This window comes from Bos taurus, chromosome X (genome assembly GCF_002263795.3).
Source record: "Bos taurus isolate L1 Dominette 01449 registration number 42190680 breed Hereford chromosome X, ARS-UCD2.0, whole genome shotgun sequence".
Lineage (NCBI taxonomy): Eukaryota > Metazoa > Chordata > Mammalia > Artiodactyla > Bovidae > Bos > Bos taurus.
In genome coordinates this window covers 61,057,629-61,079,492 of record NC_037357.1, presented here as the reverse complement: position 1 = coordinate 61,079,492, position 21,864 = coordinate 61,057,629, and positions in this window count along the sequence as shown.

The following is a 21,864-nucleotide window of genomic DNA, read 5'->3' as shown; positions in this document are numbered from 1 at the left end:
GGACAGCCCTACCTGGAAGGAGAGAAATGGCAAAAAGTGTTCTCATTAGTTACAGGCCACCCTAAGAAGGGCCACTCAGGGTCCATATATCGGCCTTATGGAGGTAAGTGAATTCAAGTGTATACTCTATTCATGAGCTCATTCATTCATTTAATCCCTCATTCAGGACACACTTTTAGAATATCTATCTATATGCCACTTTCTATGCTAAGTACTGGGGGGAAAAAAGATAAAGATAGTTACCCTAAAAGTGATAGGATATTGACAGACATGTAAATAAGTAATTGTCAAACAGTGTGTTAAGTGCTAATAAGTGAAGGGGTGGGGGTTAAAGGTTCACATAGAGGGGCTGTTAAACCAATTTGGGGATGAAGGAGTTCATGGGAAAGATTTCTAGAAAAGATGATGTCTAAGATGAGTCTGAGAGATGAATAGGGAGAGTTAGCAAAGGCTAAGTGTGTACCTTTGAACTGTGGTGTTGGAGAAGACTCTTGAGAGTCCCTTGGACTGCAAGGAGATCCAACCAGTCCATTCTGAAGGAGATCAGCCCTGGGATTTCTTTGGAATGGGAATGATGCTAAAGCTGAAACTCCAGTACTTTGGCCACCTCATGCGAAGAGTTGACTCATTGGAAAAGACTCTGATGCTGGGAGGGATTGGGGGCAGGAGGAGAGGGGGACAACAGAGGATGAGATGGCTGGATGGCATCACTGACTCGATGGACGTGAGTCTGAGTGAACTCCAGGAGTTGGTGATGGACAGGGAGGCCTGGCGTGCTGCGATTCATGGGGTCGCAAAGAGTTGGACACGACTGAGCGACTGAACTGAACTGAACTGAACTGAAGTGTGTACCATACAAGGGAACATGGAAAGCAGGGCATGGAGACTTGACAAGACATGGCTCCATCACAAGAACGACGAATAAAGGTGTGAAAAGAAAGGTAGCAAAAGCTGAGGCTACAACGGGAAATACTAACGGGATCTTTAAAACCAGGATAAGGAGCTTGGATTTTATCTTAAAGGAGGGCCATTGAAAGGGAAGTGAAGTGAACGTATTTGTGTTTTTCAAAGATCAGTTTGACTAATGTGCAGAGAATGGAAGAAAATAGGGAGAGACTATAGATATTTCAATAATCTAGGTGTAAGATGATCAGGTCCTGAACTAAGGCAATGACTATGGAGCTAGAGCAGATGGACTAATCTGAATGAAGGTATTTAGAATATTTTGTTACATACCAGAATTAAAATACCTTATTAATAATTTTATAGTGATAAGAACATACTACATTTGATTTTAGCCAAAAGGCCAAGTAATGTTGAAATGATAATATTTGGTGTATACTGGGTTAAATAGAACATATTAAAATTGTATAAAGGTATCTAGGAAATAGATCCCATAACACTTGATGTCTAGGGGTTTTGTGATGGTGAGGACAAGTGAAAATTTTGGTATGATCACTTTGGGATGTCCGCTTTCATCAAGATGGGGAATAACATAGGAATACCAGATAGTAGGGAACTGATATTTGAATTAATAGCAAGTATTTTCCCCATGAAACTGGATTAAGTATTTAAGGTAAAGAAAGTTGAGCAGACCTCACTGGGAGGAAAACAATGTAATTAGGTTTGTAGCACTCCCTTTCCCCGAGAAAGATGACAAAGAACAGGTGAAACAAAAATGGAACTGGCTCAAAGTTCATTTCTATTGTGTAAGCACAATAATGCAACCTTAATTTAGGAGAGCTTGGTATATGGAGAATATGTCTGTCATTTGAGAGAATGCAGATCAGTCTCTTTAGAAAAGGCAGTTGGATGAGGTCATCTTTCTTCTCAGAAGTCTAGGGAACCTTTTGGAATTCTGCAGGATAAAATTTGTGAAAGTGATGTAAGTGTTAAGTTAGGGTATTGGCAGGAAACAGATGGTACACTCAAGGAGTTTTCCTAGCTGAGCTTAATGAAGGGGCTATTTATGGTGGTACGGGTAGAATTCAGGGAATCTACCATGATGGTGGGGCATGCAGAGACGATGAATGGTAGAGAGGTGATATCACCCCAAAGACTGAAGGGGCAAAGGGAAGAAACTGTGTTATTAGAACCCAGCCAGAACTCTAGTAGTGCAAGAAGGGCTACCTGATAGGAGCTGTGTCTTTAGGTAGAAGAGTTGAGTGAAAAAAAGTGTCAGTCGTGTCCGACTCTGTGACTCCAGGGACTGTACCCCACCAGCCTCCTCTGTCCATGGGATTCTCCAGACAAGAATACTGGGTTGCCATGCCCTTCTCCAGGGGATCTTCCCCACCCAGGGACTGGATCTGGGACTCCTGCATTGGCAGGCAGATTCTTTACTGTCTGAGCCACAGGGAAGCCCACTGCCTAAATGTAACATACCTGGGAGGGAGGCAGGGGCACAAAATCTTTATTTCCCTCTCTTTCTGCTCTCTGATCTCCTACTGTTGCCCACCATTAGCCAGCCCCAGCCAGATGCCAGCTGACAAAAAAGCCTGTTGCTATAGTCCATTGAGGTCAGCCTCCTTTGGCACAGAGCATGGCAGAGAAGGGCAGAGCATGGACCTTGGGGATTTCAGAGGCAAAAGGAAAATAACAGCTCAGTGAGTGTTCTCAGTTCCCGATTTCCTTCCACATTGCTTCCCCAATGCCTCGCTGCCCTCCCTGGCTCAGATACCTGAACACATTGTGAAGTAGCTATACCCTAGAGAGGAGACTGAGCAGAAAGGGATTAATTCAAAATAACCATTTAAAATGACTGTCATCTTGTATAAGGTAGTTCATTGGTCAGTTTCCTCTCCTTTTCCAGGGAAAGGGGATAGGACTTAAAAGGGATTTATTTTTTTTTCCCCTGTGAAGAAACCAGGCCCATGGGGGCTTATATTCAAAGAGGGATACAGCCCCTTGTTCAATTTGAATTTAAATTTCTCACTGCCGTGTCTGGTTTCTTTCCTGCCAAGTCTTGTTTTTGCATAGAATAGACATCTGACTAGCCTGCTTGTTTTTTTCCCCCTGTGGCCTAGAGCGGACTCTGGATGCTAAGCCAGCCTTGTCTGTCCCTGTTAAGTAGAGAGGAAGGAGAGCCCATGGATTAGGGGAGGGTTGAAAGAGCAAAGGGAGGATCTGAGAGACAGGGATCTGTCCCAGGCCTGGCTGGCTAACATGCTCCCCGCCTGTGCACACAAATCGAGTGCCTAACCATGGATCCTCTCTGTCTCTCAGAACCACTTAGATCTTGTGTGTAGAGGGGTGACGGGTGGCAGGCTAGCTCAAAACCAACTGAGCATTTCTGAAGAGTCTACTTAGCAGGATATTCCTTCAAGAAGGAATGTCAGATTGACAGCACCTACCCAATTGACATGTCTGTTCAGTTCAGCTCAGTCATGCCAGACTCTTTGCAACTCCATGGACTGCAGCACACCAGGCTTCCCTGTCCATCACCAACTCTAGGAGCTTAGTCAAACTCATGTCATCGAGTCAGTGATGCCATCCAACCATTGCATCCTCTGTCCCCTTCTCCTCCCGCCTTCAATATTTCCCAGCAGGAGGGTCTTTTCCAATGAGTCAGTTCTTCGCATCAGGTAGCCAAAGTATTGGAGTTTCAGCTTCAGCATCAGTCCTTCTAATGAATATTCAGGACTGATTTCCTTTAGGATGGACTGGTTGCATCTCCTTGCCGTCCAAGGGACTCTCAAGTCTTCAACCACATCACAGTTCAAAAGCATCAATTCTTTGGCGCTCAGTTTTCTTTACAGTCCAACTCTCACATCCATACATGAATACTGGAAAAACCATGCTGCTGCTGCTGCTGCTGCTAAGTCGCTTCAGTTGTGTCCAACTCTGTGCAACCCCACAGACGGCAGCCCATCAGGCTTCCCCGTCCCTGGGATTCTCCAGGCAAGAACACTGGAGTAGGTTGCCATTTTCTTCTCCTATACATGAAAGTGAAAAGTCAAAGTGAAGTCGCTCAGTCGTGCCGGACTCTTAGCGACCCCATGGACTGCAGCCTACCAGGCTCCTCCATCCATGGGATTTTCCAGGCAAGAGTACTGGAGTGGGGTGCCATTGCCTTCTCCGGAAAAACCATAGCTTTGACTAGATGGAACTTTGTTGGCAAAGCTTTTTAATATGCTGTCTAGGTTGGTCATAGTCTTTTTATTTCATGTCTATAGTCACCATCTTCAGTGATTTTGGAGTCCAAGAAAATAAAGTCTGTCACTGTTTCCATTGTTTCCTCATCTATTTGCCATGAAGTGATGGGACCGGATGCCATGAGCTTAGTTTTCTGAATGTTGAGTTTTAAGCCAACTTTTTCACTCTCCTCTTTCACTTTCTGTAGGGTTATAATTTCTCCACGTTGGGTGTCCCTCAGTATACTGCAAGTATCAAGTCACTCAGGCCTGTCTTGAATGATCCTTCTCCCTAATGTCACCTCTCATTATGCCAGTCCTAGGGGAGTAGCTGCCTCCATTGATTTTCAGATGCTGGTGACTTCCAGGCAGTGGGTCCCTGCCTTACAGGAGCATGTGCCCTGAACCAAAATGGACCAGCTCTGGTTTCTGAGTTTCTGCAAGAGCAGGTGGTAATATGAGGTTTGGGTTGGATGAGGAGAAAACCTGGGAGGATGAAGGCATGAGGAAGCTGCTGGCAAGCCGAGATTTTATAAACTGTCCAACAGTTTGCACTAAGACAGAGGTCTGGCCCCTTCAAAATGTGATAAGGACACTTTCTTCAATCAGGTATTCACTCTTGGTAGAAATACTAATGTGGAGAAGCTTCTGGATGGTATTTAGTCCCAGGAAGTCTGTTGGTGAGAAAAAAATGGAAGTTTCCAGAAAACTAATAGTGCATGCATTTTGTAAAAGATGGAAGGTAGCACACTCAGTGGCCTGAGAGGAAAGTTGTATGGTTTCTAGAACTCACAATCAATCTCCAACCAGACCTAGTAAAGCTTTTTTAGCAACCAGACAGAAGGAGTCATCTCCTTACAAGGAGTCATCTCTGCTCTGTGTCACTGATTTAAAAGCATTTTTCTGAGCCGGAGGGGGGCTGAAGTTGAAGGATATTTATTACCGGCCTCTCTTTCAGATATGGAGGGATGCATTTTTGGCTTTGTTTTTCATTTTGTCTACTTATGAGATTAGACTCTCCCAGTGTTGATCTCTTTTCTAAATGTATCGAACCCCTACTGTGTCCTCAAAGCTAACAGCAAATAAACAGTTGCTATGTGTGCACACAAATGATTTAGATTTTCATTACACAGAGCTGCTGCTATGTCAGGAGGCAGAAGTAGTAGGAAACAGAATGCTTGGTTTTGACTGCAGCACTGTATCCTGCTTCTTCCTCTCTCTCCAGAAATGAGGCTCCAGGGCACAGTACTTGGGGAAGGAGGACATCAAAGCTGGCTGGCCTCCGTGAGGGCAGCCTGCAATGCTGGCTCCTTTTCATGTAGTGCCTCCACTTCTGAAAGAGGTGGTGGCAACTACAGAAAGGAAACAAAGCTACTGGAAAGATCAAAGGGAAGAAAGAGGGGTAGATGAAGAGGTAGACGTGGGGATCATTCCAGAGACACAGTGCCTTTTGCCAGTGTGGCCTATTAAAATCTCATTTGGGGAAACATTGCATTTTTCCCCCTGAGATATCTCTTTGTACAGTTCAGGTTTTGGAGTCAGATAATGGTTGGGTTTTTTCCCCTATCTTTTTTTTACTTTTTTGGCCACACTGTGCAGCATGTGGAATCTTAGTCACCTGACCAGGAATTGAAACTGCATCCCTTGCATTGGAAGCATGGAGTCTTAACTGCTGGACCACCAGGAAAGTTCCCAGACAGATCAAGGTTTGAATCCCAGCCCAGATATTTGTGAGTTGTGTGTTCTTGGGCAAGTTACTTATTTGAGTTTACAAAGCTTTCTGAGACAGCCTCTCCTGTCTGCTTCTCAGTGTCCAGAAGCTATAGGATGCACTTATCATCCAGTGGCCCCATACTTTTCAGTTTGCACTGATTAACAGTAATTTTGAATTCTGGTTCACATTAGAATTGGGCTTCTCTAGTAGCTCAGATGGTAAAGAGTCTCCCTGCAATGCAGGAGACCCAGGTTCAGTCCCTAAGTTGGGAAGATCCACTGGAGAAGGGAATGGCTACCCACTCCAGCATTCTTGCTTGGAGAAATCCATGGACAGAGGAGCCTTGTGGGCTATAGTCCATGGGGTTGCAAAGAGCCGGACACAGCTGAGTGACTAACACTTTGTTTCATACTCTTGCTACTCAATGTGTAAGCTTTAATCCAAAAGCTTGGGATGGCATTAGAGATTTAGAATCTTGGGCCCCACCCCAGGCCTACTGAATCATCATCTACATTTTAGTAAAGTCCTCTGGTGATTCTTATTCATTAAAGTTTGAGAAGCACTGTTCTATGCCAATTGGTCTCAGCTTTGATTGCAAGTTGGAATCAGCTGAAGAGTTTAAACCCTGCAAATGCCTATGCCCACTTTCAGAGGTTCTAATTTAATTGGTCTAAGGTAGGGCCCAGAGAAGGCAATGGCACCCCACTCCAGTACTCTTGCCTGGAAAATCCCATGGATGGAGGAGCCTGGTGGGCTGCAGTCCATGGGGTTGCTAAGAGTCGGACACGACTGAAGGACTTCACTTTCACTTTTCACTTTCATGCATTGGAGAAGGAAATGGCAACCCACTCCAGTGTTCTTGCCTGGAGAATCCCAGGGACGGGGGAGCCTGGTGGGCTGCCGTCTATGGGGTCCCACAGAGTCGGACACGACTGAAGCGACTTAGCAGCAGCAGCAGCCCCAAGGTAGGGCCTTGATATATGCAAGTTTTGTAAGTCACTGTGTGATTTTACTTTGCATCTATGATGGAGAACCATTGATTTAAATATTGATGACTCCCAGAGTAGTATCTCTAGGCTAGTGCTGGCTCACTAGTGGGTGGAGCCCATGTCCAGAAGAGTTTGGGGCTGTTCCCCACCCATTGGTGGATGAAGCCAGGTCCTGTGGTTAGTGCTGGACTACTGGCAAGCAGAACTGGGTCCCATTGTCTGGTTGCAGGACCCAGGGTAACCAGAGTAGGTGTCAGATTGCTGGTGGTGGGGAATGGGCAGTTCTTGACACAGCTGGGTTTGGGACCTGGAGTGTCCCAAAGCTTTTACTGGCTTGCTAGTGAGCAGGGACAGGACCCAGCTGGTCTAAGGGAAGGGTCTGGCCTACTGATAAGCATGCTGGGTCCACAGGATCCAGGACTGTGGTTTTCTTGGCATCTGGTATGTGCCCCCTGGTGGGTGCAGCTGGTTTAGAGGCTAAAGCAAGCTTCTTGGAAGGCAGGGCTGGGGCCCAGGGCATTCTGGGGCTGGTGGGTGGAGCTGGGACCTCTGGTGTGCAGGGCCTTGTCCAGAGGCGGCTGTGGGCTCAGAGGGTCTAGGCAACTTTTGTGCTGCCTAGTGGGGCTGTGTCCCTGCCCAGCTAGTTGGTTGGCCTGAGGTGCCTCAAGAGTGGCAACTGCAGGCTCTTAGGCCAGGGCAGGACTGGGTCCTGGGGCTAATAAGCTAGAGGGAGGAGCAGCAGTATCCCTGTGGTAGAAGGAGCTCCCCAAAATGGCTGCCACCAGTGTCCATGTTTTCAGAGTGAGCTGCACTTGCCTCCTGCCTCTTGGGGAGACCCTCCAAGACCAGCAGGTGGGTCTTACCCAAGCTCCTACTCAATTATGGCTTTTGCCCTGGGTTCCAGAGCTTGTGAGATTCTGTGTGAGCTCTTTTGTGAAGTCTCTATTTTCCCCAATCTAATGTCATGTTTCTGTCTCAGCTTCCTTGCCCCCTGCCCCCAAATGTAAAGCCCCTTTTGGCTGAACTCTATATGCTTCATCTCTCTTTTCTAGGTCAGACTTGCTTTCATTATTTATACAAAATTCTGACTCAATAGTAGCATTCCAGGATCCTGAACCAAACTCTAAACTCTCTGGAATATAACCTAGGAAAAAGAATCTATTTCATTATTATGTGAGCTTTAAGCTCTTGCACACTTTTGCTTTCTCAGCCAGGACTAGCTCATCTCCACACCATCCTTTTAAGTCTGAGTCAGCAGTAGTGTAGAACATTAACTCATTAACAATGAAATCCTCTTTCCTAACTCTTGCCAGGCTAAGGTTGTTTTCAATTAGCAAATTTGGAGAGAGAGGTTTTTCCCCCCCCTTTATTGCACAGCCCTTCCTTTTACAGGGTAACTGGGATCTCTGAACTCTGCCACAACCACACAAGCACGGAAGAGAGTCCTGGGCTTCCACACGAAAATGCAGCTCAGCTGACAGCTTAGAAGACCCTGAGCAGAGGTTCCTATTACACCATGATACACTTGTGACCTACAGAACTGTGAATGAATAAATGGGTATTATTTTAAGTCATGAAGCTGATGGTAATTTGTTAGGCAGCCAGAAAAACGAATACATTACTGAATTCTGTCCCAGGATCGTGAAGCTCCTGAAAGCATAGATCATGTCATCTTCATGGAAAAGGCCCACAGTCCCTAATGCAAAGTCTTGTGTCCAGTAAGTATTCCAGAACTGCTCACTGATGATAGATCAGCTCACTAGTCCAGGTGCAATTGCTCAATCTGCTCACAAGCTTAGAGTATCATTGAGCTGCTTCTCTGATTTCCTGCCACTATTAAAATACTGGCTGGAAGACAAGGGCCAGAGAGCTAAGTTGCTCAGCTTCGGTTCTCTCTTCCCCTGAAACAGATAGGAAGTGTCCCTCAGGCACACACGAGTTTAATAACAATATTGTGTGGTCTTAAATACGACAGGCTGGGCCCCTCTGGGATCTGGGAGGTGATGGGAGTGGTTTATAAAAATAAACCACGAGGCACTTTCTGCCCTCATTCTTGGGCTGATGAGCCTGATGATGAACTTACACTTTAAACACGATCATGAGAATGGACCACTCATCTTTCAGTTCCCATTAGGGTCTTTGTCCAGAAAAAGTTTGTCTATGTAGAGATGCTTTGCAAAATGTGAGAAGGGTATAGCAACCCACTCCAGTATTCTTGCCTGGAGAATCTCATGGACAGAGGAGCCTGGTGGGCTACAATCCATAGGATTGCAAAGAGACAAACACTACTGAAGTGATTCATTAGGCATGCATGCATGCAAAATGCAGCTCTCTTCCTATTCTTGGCAGGAAGGGCAGCACGGTGCTGGAAATGGCTTGGCTTTCCCTTCCACCTTCATTGCTTTCTTTGCTTCCTTCTTCCCTGCCCCCTATACCTAATTTCACTTTTTGCTATTGAGCTGCTTTTTGGGGACAGTGAGAGCCCCAGAGCTGCAGCAGGCAAAAACAAACAAACAAAACCACAAAAAAACCTCAGCCTCTCAGAGTAAGATAAATACCCTTCAATTCTTATTTGAGTTTCTCACTGCCTAGAGTGTAAGGATAGAAAATAGAACTGTCTAAGAGAAGCAGAGAGCAAGACCTTTTCCATTGTGTTTGGAAAATACTGAAAAAGGGAGCAGAAAGGGGGATGAGGTGACCCTGTTTCTGTCCCTCAGCAGTCAGTCAACATTTCTGGAGTGCTGTGACATTTACTGTCATTTCATGTAATGTCATTAAATAGGGCATAAGGTGGTTTTAGTACATGTGTCCCCTGTGTGCCCAGATGTTTGCTACCTGTTCTGGTGCTCCAAAAGAAAAAGATGATTTGGGCTATGCCCTTGAGGAGCTAATAGGGTTTCTTGGGAGCATAGAACCCATGTATGAAAAACACATGCAGAAGATAAAGACAGCCCCAGGACCAGGCCACAAAACTGGGGACAGGGTGTTTGGGGGCTGGAGTAGAAGGGATGTGACTTGAGGAAGCACCAATGATGGTTATAGAGATGTGTGTGAAGGATCTTTGTGGAATGGGGTTGGGAAAGAAGTTGGAAATGCAGTTGCATAGATGCAGGGAGCGACTTAGCAGCAGCAGGGTGAATGAGGATAAACATTCTTTGTACCCAGTTGTCACAGTTTTCATGTTCTTTTGGACTGATCTTGTTGTTGTTCAGTTGTGTCCAACTCTGCGACCCCATGGACTACAGCACACCAGGCTTCCCTGTCCATCACCAACTCCTGGAGCTTGCTCAAATTCATGTCCATTGAGTCGGTGATGCCGTCCAATCATCTCATCCTCTGTTGTCCCCTTCTCCTCCTGCCTTAAATCTTTACTAGGATCAGGGTCTTTTCCATGAGTCGGCTCTTCACATCAGGTGGCTGAAGTATTGGAGCTTCAATGCTAATACTTTGGACTGATCTCTGTTCCCTCAAATGTATATGTTGAAGCCCTAACTCCCAATGTGACACTCTCTGGAGATAGGGCATTTACAGAGGTGTGTGGCTGTTAAATCATTTCAGTTGTGTCCAACTCTTTGTGACCCTATGGACTTTAGCCTGCCAGGCCTCTCTATCAGTGGGATTTCCCAGGCAAGAATTCTGGAGTGGGCTGCCATTTCCTTGTCCAGGAGATCTTCCCAACCCAGGGATCAAACCTGTATTTCCCGCGTCTCCTGCATTTACCACTAGCACCACCTGGGAAGCCCTCTAGAGAGGTAACTAAATAAATAAAGTCATGAGGTGGGACCTGAATCCAATAGTATTAGTGTGTGTACAACAAACAAACAAACAAACAAACAACAGACACCAGGAGGCATGTGCATAAAATGTGCTGTGTAAGAACAGAGCAAAACATGTTCATCTGCAAGCTAAGGAGAGGGGCCTCAGGAGATCAATACCACTGATGCCTTCATTTTGGGCTTCTAGCCCTCCATAATTGATAAAATAAATTTCTATTGTTCAAGCCACCCAGTCAGTGGTATTTTGTTTTGGGAGCCCAAACAGACTCATACATATGTGAAGGAAGATTGTTTGCAAGCCCCAGTTCTCAGGGCTGGATGCCAGTTGCTGTAAGTCACTTATTCTCATGGTCAAACATTTAAGAGGACCAACAGTGATGGCTATGTAAGCACTTGAAGAGACAGGCAGCTTCTGCATGGTTCTCAGCTAGGTGATGTTTTGTAGGTCATGTTACTTATCTGGGCCATTTTTGTCTCTTCAGTGAATTAGAAAATTAATAAGAGTAACTTGCTAATGCATGGATATAAAGTTAAAGGTAAGGATCATAATAACCTTGGCATATCTTTCATAATAGTCATGCTCTATTGCTTGGCTCCCTGTTCCTACTGAGAATCCTACTGCTTTTGATATTACAGGTCAGTAAACTCTGCAGTCTTACCCATACCTCCCTACTTCTTGTAATTGATAAGTTCTTCGAATCCTAAGAGAACCAGTATCATCTGCCTTTTCGCTGGGTAGAGTCAAGAACTTAATCCATCCTATGGTAGCACCATTAGGTGCTGAGAGGAAAATGCCTCTTCTGATGTGAAGGTTGAGGGGAACCTGAGAGTGGTGAATCAGGGTTTGGTAACTCTCAGATGGTCAAATAAGTGTGACTCAGGTTAGGAAACACCAAAGCCTTCACTTCCTGTTTTATGTTCACTCTTAGAAAACGTGCCCCTAGCTCTGGAGGAGGTGGCATGGAGTAGTATGACTTCTCATGGGCTGAGGGGAGCATCCCCATCCTTAGCAACCTTTGCTTCCCACTTACCAGGCATGTCTTAGCTGTAGTTCTCATTCAAACAACCTGAATATAGGTCTGTTCACAGAGACTAGGGGCCTAGGTACAAGAATGAAGCTTTGAACTCATAGGCACAGATCACCTGGTTCTACCCTGCCACTAAAACTAATGACCTCTCCCACCGTGTTTGAACCTCCACTTTCCGTATACATCTGCCACCCTTCTGAACGGGGGAGGATCAAAGTCTCCTGAAGCCCATGCTAGAAATCCTGAGTGCAGCTGATTTAGTGCCAGAATGATTGAACATCTTTTCCTTCAGCTTTGATGAGCCTCTAACCCAGGCAGGAGATTTATTTCTGTTGTCAATGTTATTTCAAGGCTCAGGAACTAGTTGTCTACCTGGCTCCTCAGCCAGTCACAGGCAGTGGTAAAGAGAAGCCTGGCAGGCAGCAAGGTCCGCTGGGGATAGTGCAGGTTATTTTAAGCTTATCTTATTCTTAGCCAGCAGCCTGGGGTATTGGTGTCTGCACATGATTCAGTTTTGCCTGGTGGCGGTGGCAGCAGGACACTTTGCTTCAGGTGACTGGTGTGCAGGATTACAGAGATGAATTATGGGTAAAGCAGTTTCCTGATGCCAACTCAGTCTCCCGGTAGACCTAGAGGGTCAGGGGGAAGATTTCAGGCAGGCAGCCTTCTATGTGAGCAGATGCAGAAATGCCAGTGCCCACAGGGGAGCCTGGTCCTTAAAACAGAAAACAACCAACTTGGCACCACAATCTATCTGGCCTGATTCCGAGATGCAAGAAACCAAGGCCCCCATCATTCTGATGTGGCAAGACTGGCAAGGGACTGGGCAATAGGAGAGGGGCTGGTAAAATGCACATGGAAAGGGATGCTTTATTCTTTGTGTTGCTCCCTCTTTGGGAACAGGATGGACAATTAATACCCACGCCTTCTCAATACATAAAATACTAGGTGATGAGTTACTCTGGTTCCCAGAAAGTCGCTCCCCATGGCCTTAGATTTCCAAATCCTTGGTGTGTAGAAGCCATTAATAACTCCCAACTCTTTCCTAATTGCACATAGGAATGCTTAGCACAGTGCTGGGCACATTTGCATTAATTCAACACATTCAATAAATGCTCTCTATTGGTGGTTTTCATACATAAAAAGTTGACAGAACCCTGTTTTCCAAATATAATCTTACTCTGAAACTGAATACACAGAATGGATAAAGAAGAACCACACTATTATACTGGTACTGGGGGAAGGGGAGGGGAAGAACTATGCCTCTGTCTTCCCTTCACTGTTTTCTATGGAACAGAGTCAAGAATGCCAAGATTCCCTCAATGAGGATTCATTAAGTATCTATGGCTTTCTCAGTCTCATATGCATTCTGGAAAACTTAAAATGAGTAGAAAACTTTATTATGGATAGGACACAGTTTAAGATGAATGATAAGCAGATGTTAGATGCTGTTATTAGCAAGCCTCATTTTACAGCAGCACTGGGCACTGAAAGTAGTAGAAGAAATGAGAGACATTAGGGTAGATATGTTGAGAGGATGTAGAAAGGGCCCCTATAAGAAATAATAAAAGTGTTAATAAAATGGAAAAAATTACAATAAAATGTATACGTGAAAGATATATGGGGGAACCAGAGAAACATGAGGAAAGAAATTCATGGGCTGGATTTCACAGAAAAGCTTGTCTTTAACCTAGGCCTTAAAACAAATGAAAGATTTCAGTTTATACCAACAGGGGTAAGTGCTGCAGATTGAGGCTACAGGGTAAGCAAAGGCATAGCAGTGGGAATGAGCATAACAATGGCACCAGGATGGAAGAAAGGGACTGATAGTGGAGCAGCCTAACTATGTAAGTGGAAGAGGTGTGTGTGTTGTGGGTGTGATGTTGTGTTCAGAGGGATAGGATTTACTAGGCATCAAAGTGGAGTCAGATGATGGTGGTCTTTTAAAAACATTTTGTTTTATTATTTTTTTAAATATTTATTTTAATTGGAGGATAGTTACAATATCATGGTGGTTTTTGCCTACATCAACATGAATCTGGCACACATATACATGTGTCCCCTCCATCCTGAACCTCCCTCCCACCTCCCTCCCCACCCCATCCCTCCAGGTTGTCCCAGAGCACCAGCTTTTGGTGCCCTGCTTTAAGCATTGGACTTGCATTTTATTTTTTAAATTTATTTTCAATTGGAGGAAAATTGTTTTACAATGTTGTGATGTTTTCTGCTGTACAACAAAGCAAGTCAATCATAATTATACATATATTCTCTCCCTCTCAAGTCTCCTTCCCCTCCCGTCATCCACCCCTCTAGATATCACAGAGTGCCAGGCTGAGCTCCCTGTGTTACATGGCAACTTCTCACCAGCTATCTATTTTACACATGGTGGTGTATATATGTCTATTCTGCTTTCTCCAATCATCCCATTCTCTCCTTTCCCCACTGTGTCTGGAATATTACTCAGCCATGAAAAGAATGCTTTTGAGTCAGTTGTAATGAGGTGGATGGACCTAGAACCTGTTATACAGAGTGAAATAAGTCAGAAAAACAAATATCATATATTAACATATATATATGGGATTTAGAAAAATGGTATTGATGAACCTATTTGCAGAGAAAGAATGGAGATGCATATATATATATATATATATATATATATATTTATTTTTGGCTGTGCTAGGTCTTCATTGCTGTGTGGATTTTTCTCTAGTTGTGGAGAGTGGGAGCAGGAGCTACTGTCCAGTTGCAGTGCAAGGGCTTCTCACTGCAGTGGCTTCTCTTGTGGAGCATGGGCTTCAGAAGTTATGGCTCCTGGACTTTAGATCACAGGCTCAATAGTGTGGTGCATGGACTCAGTTGCTCCTCAGCATTTGGGATCTTCCTGGATCAGGGATGGAACCCGTGTCTCCTGCCTTGGCACATGAATTCTTTACCACTGAGCTACCAGGGAAGCCCGATGGTGGTCTTGAAAGGCTGCCAGAGAAACTTAAGAGTTGGTAGGCTGTGAGGAAGCTATGGGAGGTATTTAAGCATGTGAATAGCTCAGTGAGAAATTTCTCTGACAGTAATCTAGAGAACACATGTATGGAAGAGATGAAAGTCCGCAAGTCCATTTACGAAGTTACTGCATTAACCCAGGTCAGAGGCATGTCCCTTTCTTTTTCTGTTTAATATGACTTAGTCCCTGTTGAGTTGGGTCAGACCAACTGATCTAGAAAATGATTATTTGCATCCCACTGCAGGCTATATGGCCTGCTAAAGTGTTATCCATTTTTAAAGCAAATAATGCCCTTAGTCTATAGCAAACCGGCTATGAATGTTTCAGATTGTTCAGTGAGTTTCAGATCAAGAGAAATAACCCAGGGAAGGTAGCTTCTAACGACATTGTCACTAAGTACTGTCTTGAACCAACACAGGTCTGCTTTGAAGCATTAAATTAATGTCACATCATGTTGGGTGGCACTCAGGTTGGACATGCAATGAGGATTTGTTTTTAAAGTATCTGGAGAAAATTACCCAGTACAATTGGATTATAAGCATCCTGGGAATATTTATGGAGTTACAAGTTCTAGATAATACGTTTAAGCATCCCAGTCTATGCACAAGCAGTGAGCTGGATTTGCCTAGAGCAGTGTGATAAAATCAGGCATTAGTGCATTTATCCCCTTTTGCCTCTCCAGGCAGACTTTGCCAATTCTCAACCCAACCTCAAGTCAGATACTCCCATGAGAATTTCAATTTTACAAGTCCTCTCTAAGTTTGGGTAATAAGGCAAAGAAGTGGGAACGGTGGTAAGTAAAAAAGTCACAAGACCTAGGCAAAAGAAACCCATAGAGATGGAAATATCAAGAGAGGCAGATGTGACTAAATAATAACTTTCCCTGGAGCTTGGAGATGTGATGGCAGTTGTTATGAGTGACTATGATTCCTCATAAGAGAACAAAGAATAAAAAAAAATACTGAATGGGAGATGGTATTTCCAAATCATATATTTGATAAGGGGTTAATATCCAAAATATGTAAATAACTCATATAACTTAACAATGAAAAAAATCAAATGACCTGATTAAAAAATGGGCAGAGGACCTGAATGGTAATTTTCCCAAAGAAGACATACAGATAGCCAATCGGTACATGAAAAGAAGCTCAACATCACTAATTATCAGGGAAATGCAAATCAATACCACAAAGAGATATCACCTCACCCCTATCAGAATGGCTATTGTAAAAATACACAAGAAATAACAAATGTTGGATGTGCTAAAAAGAAAACCCTAAGCGCTTTTTGTGGGAATGTAAATTACTGTGGCCACTATGGAAACAGTATGGATATTCCTCAAAAAATTAAGAATAAAACTACCACATGACCCAATTATTCTACTTCTGGATATTTATCCAAAGAATACAAAAACACTAATTCGAAAAGATATGTACCCCTATATTCACTGCAGCATTATTTGCAATAGCCAAAATATGGAGACAACCTAAGTGTCCATTGATGAATGAATGGATAAAGAAGACACAATATATGTACACAGTGAAATGCTACTTGATCATAAAAAAGAATGAATTCCACCATTTGTGACAACATGAGTGGACTTTGAAAATATTATGCTAAGTGAAATAAGTCAAAAAAGAAACACAAATACTGTATAATTTCATGCATATGTGGAATCTAAACAAAGCAAATGAACAAGTAAACTCAAAACAGATTAGCACTAACCAGAGGGGAAGGGAGTTGGAGATAAGGGAAATAAATGGGTGATGGATGATAACTAGACTTGTGGTGGTGATCCCTTTGTAGTGTATACAGATGTCAAATTATAATGCTGTTACCTGAAACTTATATAGTAAAAAAAAAAAAAAGAAAGAAACAAGGAATAGGAGGCTAGAATAGGCCCAAGTGCCATCTATTGAGAGATATTTAATGAAAAACATAAAATCATTCATTTTGCATGTTCAATGAATTTTTAATAAGTGAACAAATTTAGGCACTAAAGAATCACCAGTAAATAGAAATAACTGCTTGCACGGAGCTTACATTCTAATGTGGGACTGGAGCAGGCAAGAGACAAAATAAACAGACTGCCTAAATGATTTCATCCAGATTCATGGTTTTATTTACCATCTATATTTTGACTCCTAAATGTACATATCTAGCCCTGATGTCTCCCTGGGACTCCAGATTTATTTACTTGATTGCCAATTCAGTGTCTTCATTTAGGTCTTATAGACCTATCAAGTAGAACATGACCAAAACAGAATTCTTATATCCAGCCCTCCAGATCTGTTTCTCCTATCGCATACTCCATCTTGATAAATGATGTCCTTCAGTTGCTCAGATCAAGACCTGAGAGTCATTCTTGATTGTTAACTTTTCTTCACCTTCCAGTCTATCAGCAAATCTTGTAAGTTCTGCCATTTCTCGCCACCTCCATGACTATCATCCTATCAAGCTGTTATCTCTCACCTGAAAAACTGCAAGCCTAAAAACTTACTACTTGGTCACTCTTCCTCCACTTTTTTCTTCTTATAATTTATTTTCCACACAATAGTCAAAATGATCTTATATACTAAGAATTACATCACATCACTCTTGCACTTAGAAACTAAAGTCTTCCCATGAGTTTAAGAAGTAAACAAAAACTCCAACAGAGTCTGGTCAAAATCTGGCCCCAGCATCTTTCTACATACTCCTCTCCTATAGTCTCTTACTCTCTTGATCAGTAAGCTCCAAGTACTCTGGTCGCCTTTCTTCTTTTTTTCTTTAATTGAAGTATAGTTGATTTGTAATATTGTGTTAGTTTCAGGTATACAGCAAAATGATTCAGTTTATACATACACATATTTACATATATATATTTCATATCATTTTCCTTTATAGGTTATTATAAGATGTTGGGTATAATTCTCTGTTGTCGTCGTGAAGTCGGGAAGTCGCTCAGTCGTGTCCGACTCTTTGTGACCCCATGGACTGTAGCCCACCAGGCTCCTCCATCCATGGAATTTTCTAGGCAAGAGTACTGGAGTGGGTTTCCATTTCCTTCTCCAGATAATTCTCTGTACTATACAGTAATTCCTCCATGCTTGGCTATTTTATGTATAGTAGTTTGTATCTGTTAACCTCATATCCATAATTTATCCCTTACCCCTGCTCCCTTTCCCCTTTGATAACTATAAGTTTGTTTTCTGTATCTGAAGTCTGTGTTTTGTATATAGATTCATTTGTATTATTTTTTTAGATTTCCAAATATAACTGATATCATATAATTGACTTTTTCTGTCTGACTTACTCAGTATGATCTTCTCTATGTCCATCCATGTTACTGAATAAAATATTTTATTCTTTTTGTTTTTATGGCTGAGTAATATTCCTTTGTATGTATATACCACATCTTCATAAGCCAATCATCTATTGGTGGGCAGTGGGGTTTCCATGTCTTGGCTATCATAAATAATACTGCTATGAGAATTGGGTTGTGTGTATCTTGCCAAGTTAGATTTTTCATCTTTCTTGGATATATGCTCAGGAGTGGGATTGCTGGATCATATGGTAGCTCGAATTTTAGTTTTTTTAAACAATCACCAGGTTGTTTTCCATAATGGCTACATCAATTTACTTTCCGATCATCAGTGGGGGAGGGGTCACTTTTTCCATACCCTGTTCAGAATTTATTATCTAAAGACATTTTGATGATGGCCATTCTGATCAGTGTGAGGTGATACCTCATTGTAGTTTTGATTTGTATTTCTCTAATAATTAGCAGTGTTGAACAACTTTTTATGTGCCTGTATGCCTTCTTTGGAGAAATGTCTATTTCAATCTTCTGTGCATATTTTGATTGGGTTATTTGGGGATTTCTTGATATTGAGTTGTATGAGCTGTTTGTATATTTTTGAAATTAAACCCTTGTCAGTTGCATTGTTTCCAAATATTTTCTTCCATGCTGTAGGTTGTCTTTTTGTTTTGTTGTAGCTTCCTTTGCTCTGCAAAAGCTTATATATTTTATTAGGTCACATTTGTTTATTTTTGATTTAATTTCTTTTGCCATGGAAGATTGATGTAAGAAAGTATCACCATGATTTACACACAAGAATATTTTACCTATGTTCTTTTCTAGGGGTTTTTTAGTGTCATGTCTTATATTTAGGTCTTGAACCATTTTGAGTTTACTTTTGTATTTGGTGTGAAGATGTGTTCTGATTTCATTGATTTACATGTAACTGTCCAGCTTCCCCTACACTGCTTTTTGAAAAGACTGTCTTTTCTCCATTATATACTCTGCCTCCTTTGTTGTAGATTAATTGACCTTTTAGGTGTGGGGTTTATTTCTGGGTTCTCTACTCTGCTCCATTGATCTATATATCTATTTTTGTGCCAGTATCATGCTATTCTGATTTCTATAGCTTTGTAGTATAGTCTGAAGTCTGCAAGATTTACCCTTCCAGTTTTGTTCTTTTTTCCTCAGAATTGCCTTGAAAGTTCTGGGTTTTTTATGGTTCCATGCACATTTTAGGATTATTTGTTATAATTCTGATTAAAATGTCATGGGTGTTTTGATAGGGATGACATTAACTCTGTAGATTCCTTCAGGTAGCATGGCCATTTTAACATTAATTCTTCCAGATCAAGAGCATGAGATGTCTTTCCATTTCTTTGAATCATCTCCAGTTTTCTTTATCAGTATCTTATACATTTCAGCATATAGGTCTTTCACTTCCTTAGTTTATTCCTAGGGTTTTTTTTAAACTCAATTTTAAATGATACTTTTCTTTAATTTTATGATATTTCATTGTTAGTATAAATAAATGCAATAGATTTCTATATATTAATCTTATATCCTACTACCTTACTAAATTAATTTATTCTAATAATTTTGTGCAGAGACTTTAGAGTCTTCTGAAAATAGTGACAGTTTAAGCTCTTCCTTTCCAATTTGGATGACTTTCTTTTTCTTGTCTGATTGCTATGGTTAGGACTTCCAATACCATGTTGAATAGAAATTATGAGAATGGGCATCCTTGTCATGTTCCTGAATTTAACAGGAAGGCTTTCAGCTTTTCACTGTTGAGTATTATGTTGAGTATGGGTTTATTACAAATGGCTTTTATTATGTTGAGATATATTCCCTATATACCCACTTTGGTGAGAGTTTTTATCATGAATGAATATTGAATTTTGTCAAATACTTCTTCTGCATCTTTTGAGATGACCATGGTTTTTGTCTTTCCTTTTGTTCTCATGGTGTATGACATTGATTTTCTGCATGTTAAACTATACTTGCAACCCTGGAATGGCTCCAGAGTTTCTTGGTGTATGATCCTTTTCATATATTGTTGGATTTGGCTTGCTAATATTTTGTTGAGGGTTTTTATATCTATATTCATCAAAGATATTGCCCCATAATTTTCTTTTTGTATTGTATTGTCTGGTTTAGGTATCAAGGTGATGGTGACTTTATAGCATGAATTTGTCAGTGTTTCCTCATCTTCAGTCTTTTGGAATATTTTGAGAAGGATAAATATAAGTTCTTTGTCTGTTGGATGGAATTCCCCAGTAAATCTCTCTGGTCCTGGACTTTTGTTTGCAGGGAGTCTTCTTTTTTTTTTTTTTGGACAGAGTCTATTTCACTTTTGGTGCTCTGTCTGTTCAAAGTATCTGTTTCTTTTTGGCTCAGTTTTGGTCATCTGTATGTTTCGAGAAACTTGTTCATTTCTTTAGGTTGTCCAATTTAGCTGTTCACACTATTGTTTTTTTATTTTTTAAAATTTCTGTCTTATCAGTTATTTCTTCTGTTTCGTTTCTTATCTTGTTTATTTTGCTCCTCTCTCTTTTCTTCTTCATGAACCTGGCTAGAGCTTTGCCAATTTTGTTTATCTTAACAAAAAACAAGATCTTGGCTTCATTGATTATTTTTTCTATTTTTAAATTTCCATTTTATTTATTTCTTCTCAATTTACTTTCTTCCTTTTTCTGAGTTTGGGTTTTGTTTTTTTCTAACTTTTTTAGCTGGTAGATTAGGTTGTTCATTTGAGGGATTGTGTGTGTGTGTGTGTGTGAATGTGTGTGTGTGAGTGTGTAAAGAAAGCCTTTACTGCTGTGGACTTCCCTCTTAGAACTGCTTTTAATGCATCCAGTAGATTTTGTAAGGTTGTATTTTCATTGCCATTTTTCATGAGGTATTTTCTGATTTCTTCTTTGATTTCATTATTTTCCTATTGGCTTTTTAAATAGGATATTTTTCAGTTTCCATTTGCTTGTTCTTTTCCCATTTTTATTCCTGTGTTTAATTTCTAGTTTCATACCATTGTGGTCAGAAAATATGCTTGAAATAGTTTCTATATTCTTAAATATATTGAGGCTTGTTTTGTGACTTATTGTGTCATTTAGGACCTCTGCTGCCTTGTTGATTTTCTGTTTGTAAGACCCATCCATTGATCTCAGTGGAGTATTAAAGCCTCTTACTATTAATAGTTTTGTATTTCTGTCAGTTTCATCCTTTATGTCTGTTCATATTTATTTATATGTTTAGGTGCTCCTGTGTTGGTTACAGGAAAAGGCAATGGCACCCCACTCCAGCACTCTTGCCTGGAAAATCCTATGGACGGAGGAGCCTGGTAGGCTGCGGTCCATGAGGTCGCTAAGAGTCAGACACGACTGAACGACTTCACTTTCAATTTTACTTTCATGCATTGGAGAAGGAAATGGCAACCCACTCCAGTGTTCTTGCCTGGAGAATCCCAGGGATGGGGGAGCCTAGTGGGCTGCCGTCTATGGGGTCGCACAGAGTTGGACACGACTAAAGCGACTTAGCAGCAGCAGCAGCAGCAACATGTTTGTTACATATATGTTAACAAGTGTAATATCCTCTTCTTGAATTGATCCTTTTATCATTATATAATGTTCTTCTTTGTCTTTCTTTATGGACTTTGTTTTAAAGTCTATTTTGTCTGATATGACTATTTCTATCCCTGCTTTCTTGCCATTTTCATTTACATAAAATATCTGTTTCCAAATTCTCACTTTCAGTCTATCTGTGTCTTTGACACTGAAGTGAATCTCTTGTAGGCAGCATACTGCAGGTTCTTTTTCTTTTTTAAAATCCAATCTGCCTATGTATTTTGATCAGAGCCGTTAGTCCCTTGTAATAAACTGAGTTCCTTTCTTTTTGGTTTTTGTGAATGTATTGTGTGTTTTTGAATTTCAGCTACCATGGAGTTTAA